We start from the raw sequence: 6,498 nt of genomic DNA, 5'->3' as shown, positions 1-6,498 counted from the left end.
ACGTTGTCTGACTCAGACAGCATACATTACAGTAATACCAATTATTTTTAATCCCTGTCAATATGGATTACGATGAAGCTGGATACATAAAACTTGCACGGCAAGTGAAAAATAAATTTCAGTTAAAGCGAAGTTTCCACAAGGATCTGGAAATTAGGGCAAACACTCCCCGATGACTTGGCAGCCGGCTCACTCACAGAAGGAGGAGAGTCTAAATGTGGATGTGATGCTGTTAATGCTGCAGCAGCGTGTGGCTAGCATTAAGCCGGAGGACACAGGGATGGACACCCTGCCGACATCTAAGATCCAGTTAAGGACCCGATTCAGGTCAGTGAAGAGGGACGAAAAAAAAACAGGTTTTCTTCCCCCTTATTTAATCTTGTTAGGACGCAGAGCCGTGTCATCAGTTCCTTTTGCAGGTTTTTAGACAGCAAAAACATGCAGACGCAATAAGAAACAAAACATTGGAAGCCAAATGATTCAGTGTCTGAAGTACTCACCAATGGCCTGCGCCAACGCGATGACGACGTCTTGGCAGGACGTTTCTTCAGACAGGCCGCAGACCACCCGCACCACTCCATCCACCCACACTTTGAGCCTCCATCTTGGGACCACCCCAGGACAGGGTGAGAGGGGGGGGGTTCGACGGTCCTCGAGCAGATCAGCCCAGTTTAGCTTGGCACGCTTAACCGCTGCATGGCCCACTGCAGACAAACAGAGAGAGGTGTGTTAAGCGTGGCTAAATCGGTGTTTTGGGTTCTAATTGGGTGTGGACTATACGGAGTAATTTCAAAGTGCAATCTTGGCCCAACATATTACACAACATGTTGATAGCCGAAACAAACTGCACCGAAGCTAATCACATACAGCACTACCTCACATTTATCATTTTTACTATAAGAGTTTAGACACCAAACAGTACTGACGTCAAAAAACGTGCCCTGCGGAGCAAGAGGAACATACAGGGGCTTGCGAATGTATGCGTCCCCCTTAGACCACTGCGTCATCTGTAGTTGTGGAGTAAAGCAAAATGATAGCTGTGGTTTAAGACTACAACTCTGAAAGTATGGTGTGCATTTGTCCCATTAAGATTAAAACCATTGCAGTTAGGAGGGCAAGCTTTTATGTCTCTACCAGCTTTCCGGATCGCCTGACTGTAATTTTTGCCATTTCCTTTTTGCAAATAGCTCCAGGTAAGATAAGAAAGAGCCACTGTAAAGATCAATTTCGAGGTCTTGCAAAAGATTCTGAGTTCCATTTAGGTCTTGACTTTGACGGGGCCATTCTCGCACATGAATATGCATTGATCTGTTATTTTTTTTTTGGCTTTGGTTGTACATTGGACCAGTCTCGAGTCTTCTGCAGCCTCCAACAGGCTTTCTTCCAGGATTCCCCTCTATTTAGTTTCATCCACCAGCTCTTACTACCCTGTCCCTGTTGGAAAAAAAAAAAAAAAATCCCCGGATCATGATGCAGCCACCACCATGTTTCACCACAAGGTTAATGAGGGTGTTCAAGATAATGTGAGGTGCTAGTTTTCTGCCATATATAGCGATTTACATGTCGACCCAATTGTTAAACTTTTCTGTTGCATCTCCCGCCTGAGCAGTGGATCTCTGTAGCTCCTCTAGTGTTACCTATCGGCTCCTCCTCTAATTAATGATCTACTAGCCCTGTCTGTCACTTAACACGTATGTTTTCCATTTTCAAATGACGAATTCCACTGTGGTTTGTGAGAAGCTCAAAGCCTGGGACTTTGCCTTACAACCTGACTCTGTTTGAACCTCCGTACAACCTTATTCCTGACATGGGAGTATGATGTTTGTTTACCAGTGTTCTCTATGTGTACTGAGATTAAATTACACTCAGTAGGACTCTCTGTTTACTAAATAGGTGACTTCTGAAAGCAAGGTTAGACAAAATGTTATGTACTGGTGTCAGAGGAAGGGTGGCGCACCTATCTTTTCACATTTCTATTCTACAAAACCTTGGAAAATACGGTAAAACAGGCACCTTTTACCATTCAACTTACAATTAGATGATACTTTGTGTTGGTTTATCTCATAATATCTCCTCACACACACACAAAAATAAAAAATCAAGAGGGATAAATACTTTTTTGAGTCACTGTAGTCATAGGCTTAAAGACTAGTAGATGAGCAGTAGTAGTAGTAGTAGTAGTACTAGTAGAAGTAGTAGTAATAGTAGTAGTAGAGTAAGACAGCGCTTTGTTAAGAGCCCTGGCAGTAACTTGTCGAACTATGAGCGAAAATGCTGACCTTTGACCCCTTTAAACGCTCTGTTGCCCGCCTTCAAAGCTCTTATGATAGCTTACTGCCGCGAGGAGCCGAGAGGGAAGGCAGAGCCCGTAATGAGTGTTTGTTGGCAGAAGAAAACCGCTGAAAGACAAGCGTGTGTACGTGCACCCTGGGTTCAACCCGCCTCAGCCTGGACCAGAGCTGGATCCTAACTAACTCTGCAGACCCGAGCAGCAAGTTTAACCGAAACAAATATCATTATTCCTCCTCCGTCCCCTCCGTCTGTACTTTAACTGCTATACTTCAAAACAAGGCAGTAAATCTCATCGGCGCATTTAGAAAAGTGAAGCGCTGCAGGCAGTCGTCTCCTAAACTTGGCACGGAAAAGGACGTTTTTTTCTATTCAGGTGGCTCAAAGAGAACTCCTCAGCCAGTCAGACAGATGGTGTTCTCTTTCTGTCTCCGCGGTTCTCATTGGGAGGTGTTTTACTTTGAAACGCCACCATTATCTTGCCCTTCATTCAGAGTGTGGCTTTGCTCCACCGGCTGCGTATTGGGAGCAGCTCCGGAGGAATGCACTGACTTCATCTCCCAGCCGTGAAGAATCCCTGCTTTTCTTAATAAAAGCCCTTAACCCCGCGCCTGCGCCACGGCTGACCTGGCCGCCCTGCGCCACCGCTGCTCTCTTCTGTTTAGATGCCAAACACAAAGTCTCCCAGGGAAGCAATAAACTATCTGATGTGGCAACACCGCACGGCACATCTCAATACGACACCGCGTACAGAACAAACAACGCCATGACTCAAGGATCGAACCCGCAGAACGAGATCGTCGGAAGGAGACGGTGGTGGGTGAGCGCACGTCAGAGGAATTCATTTGAGGGATGTAGGCCGGGCAATTTTATCTGGCAGGAAATGCGATTTGAAAGAGGAGTGCTTATCAGATATCAACAACCCAACATTTCCAAAGCGCAGATCCACCATTTTCTTGGAGAGGCCACAGAGTGTGCAGTGTTGTAGTGTATAATTAAGCCAATCTGGACGTGTCACAGAGCGAGCGGGGACAATCATTCACCTCAGGAGGGAAACATGTCGGTCTTTTCGAGCCTTCTGCAGAGGAATTCCAAGTCAAAGAACTGAACTCTTTGTCTTTTTAAAACATATTTTTCCATATTTCCCCGTGGTACAAACACAAACTTCACTGTATTAGACTTGAGTTTTATGCGATAAACCGACACAAAGTAGCGCATAATTGTGAAGTGGAAGGAAAATGTGGTTTTCAAAATAAGATACAAATTAAAACTTCAGAAGTACAGTGTGCTGCTGTGTTTATCATCAATGGGTCAACACTTTGTAGAACCACCTTTAGTACCACAAGTGTTTTGCGGTGTGTTTCCAGACTCCAGTCGTACATCCATATAATTACATTTCTGTTAATTAATTACTGCAAAAACAGCTTAAGCTCAGCCAGAACTTGGACTTCTTGTTACTTTTTCTCAACAGCAACTTTCTTCTTGCTACTCTTCCAGGGAGGATTTGAGAAACTTCCGACAAATAGTCCGCTTGTCAACCCACCTAAGCAGAGCTCCAGAATATATTGAATTGCAATCATTACAGAGTGCGCAATGCAATCATATAGGACTGCTTGAACACAGCATTTGACAAGATACTACAATGTAAGTTACATAAATAATAATACATTATAACAATAATGTATTTTGAAGACAGAAATTACCATAACTTTCTTTATTGCCCACACCAGATGTGTATCATTAGCCACTGAATTGCTGGAGCTCCTAAAGAGGCAACCTAGTGTAATGGTAAAAAACAAAAGAAAGGTGGCAAATGTGGGTTAATCAAAATCAATGAATCATTGTTGCTTTCAGCAATAATATTGCACTGAAGTATTTTACCAATGTCACAGAGCACCACACCTGAGTTTCAAGCCAAATCCGCTCCTCCAGAGTTACACACATAGGTGGACTCCTATAATAAGCTGCCCTTTAAAGGCAGTAGGTTGAGCTGATTTTATTGAACACATACGTCTTCGACATACGTTTTGTATGATGAAGATACAAACAAACAGCATACAGAGAAAAAAAGAACCAACATCATTGGACATTTAAATCAAGTTTGCAGCAAACTTGGGTAGTATTTGAATTATTCAAAAAAAATAATAATCTGAGTGTAAGAAGCATGTACCATCTCCTTACCTGAAATCCCTCAGCTCAGATTGTTACTTTCCCATTATCCTTAGCTTTTGTACCTCTGGCTAATGAAACGTAATAATCTGCTCTAACAGGAAACAAACAGGTCTGAGGGTCTCGGGTTTCTGTCTAGTCCTTTTGTCACAAGCAGAACGATACTGAGAACGAGACGTCCGCCTGGCTGACACAGCTCCGCAGTCTCGTGTCAGTTCCCAAGGAGATACAGGTAGAAGGGGGAGGCTCCTGTACTCAATATGTGAGGAACAGAGGCAGCGCACTGGCATAAATGATCTACAGCGCTGACCGCGGCCAGAACAGAGTCCGGAACAATGCATAATCCAAAGTTGTTCAGCCAAAAACCTTTTTGCGTTGTTTACTGTTCGATTTCCAAGTCGATATGGAGCTAAAAATGAACAAACAAAATGCCTCAGGGGGTTTGAACATGATCTGAGTCATTGCACACATGTTCCCTCTTCTCCACTCCATGAAAAGTTATTCAAAACTCACAGCGTGGAGTGACTCACGTAGCAACACTCCACACCTCCCACAATCACTTCCTAACCACAGGTTGCCCCGACCCTACAATTTCAAAATAAAATCACAGCCAACAACCTCCCACCCCGACTTTCACCTGAGCCCCACCCCGACACACAACAGAGGACACAGTTTCAGCTGAAACTCTAAATGCTGACCTCCCATAAATCTTCTGAAAGGGGGGCAAAAAAAAAAAACTGAACCCGCAACCCTGGAACAATCCACAACTCACAATCTCTCGAGGATCGGCCGAAACAAAAGGGGGAGAGAAGAGGAGAATGACATAGTTGAGGAACTCGTCTGTTGAACTGACAAATGAACGCTGACAACTTGCACTACATGTGCGATGAAAGGGAGAGGAAGACAAACTTAAGGAACAGGATAAAAACACCGACGGATACAAAAAAACAGAGGAAAACTAGAAGAAAAACAACCGTGATTGGAACCATGTGCCGACACCTTCTTCCCCTCTAATTATCAATCTAGCTCGACCGCTTTGCGTCTCTCATCAGTCTGTCTGCATGCTGTAGGAGCCAAAGCAGCTGCTCTGTGATCGGTCTGGAGGCAGAGCTGGTTAGCGTCGCGGCCCTGCAGACGCTGAGGGCATGACTCTGCTTGTCTCTGCGCCACTCTGGGCAAACCCATCAGCGAGCTGCAAATTAATGGGCCTTTCTAAACAAGCACCAAACTCAAAAACCCACCGCTGACCAAGTTCACATGCATTTACTCAATATATCGAGTTTTCCCCAGTCAGGTGATTCGTTTGAGCAACAAGTTGTACTGGAACATTTTGAGGGGCAAAGAGTGTAATGTGTTTTTATTTTCCTTCAATTTACGAACTACTTTCTGTTGGTCTATCATACAAAATATCTGTAAAAGTTGTCTAGAACAGAGATCAAAATTAGCAAATTTTCCCTTGATCAGTAGCCTCAGAAATTAAAAATTAGGACATGTTGCGTAAACCTTCAATTCTGGTCCTCGAGGTGACGCCACTGAATGCTTGCTAATCTTGTATCTGGACATAACTCTACTTTCAACTTCCTATTCTAATAAAAGAAAAAAAAAAACACTGAGTAAAAGGAGCTACGTCGATGTGTCGTAGCTAGTCAGTGCCCCAAGGCTACAATGAGAGTCAGCTAACTGGGTGTGTAAAGTGCAGAGCAAAATGTCGTGCAACTTTTGTTTGCTACACTGCTCTAACACACCTGAGTCAAGCAAGCAGGTCATTAGCAGGACTCTGGAGAACTTGGCTGCATACTGAGGACATAATTCATCCATTTGATTCAGGCGACACCGGACCTCAAGGACCCAAATTGAGGACCTATGGCGTAAAACTTGATTCTTTTTAATACGTTTAATAAAAAGCTGAGAAATGTTAGTGACAAATGCTTTGGTGCCTAAAAGGGGATAATCTCATATTTTATGGTACTTAAAATCTAAAAAAATAAAAAAAAGCAAATTCTGTGCAGACGGTAAAGTGTAAAGGGGTATTGGCAAAGA

General features: G+C 43.7%; 1 long non-coding RNA gene across 2 annotated transcripts; it reads right to left on the bottom strand.

Moving 5' to 3' along the window:
• Nucleotides 1–664: 664 nt before the first annotated feature.
• Nucleotides 665–5,061, bottom strand: LOC118567148. Of its 2 annotated transcripts, none has more exons than XR_004933515.1 (3): nt 4,192–5,061; nt 3,993–4,066; nt 665–704 (listed from the first exon to the last, which is right to left on the bottom strand). It is a non-coding gene; the product is annotated as an uncharacterized LOC118567148 (long non-coding RNA). The 2 variants fall into 2 exon arrangements; XR_004933516.1 differs by having other exon boundaries at nt 3,993–4,302; nt 4,471–5,061.
• Between the last annotated feature and the right edge of the window lie 1,437 nt (nt 5,062–6,498).

The sequence above is a fragment of the Fundulus heteroclitus genome, chromosome 2, assembly GCF_011125445.2.
Source record: "Fundulus heteroclitus isolate FHET01 chromosome 2, MU-UCD_Fhet_4.1, whole genome shotgun sequence".
NCBI lineage: Eukaryota > Metazoa > Chordata > Actinopteri > Cyprinodontiformes > Fundulidae > Fundulus > Fundulus heteroclitus.
This window is presented reverse-complemented; position numbering and strand designations above follow the sequence as displayed.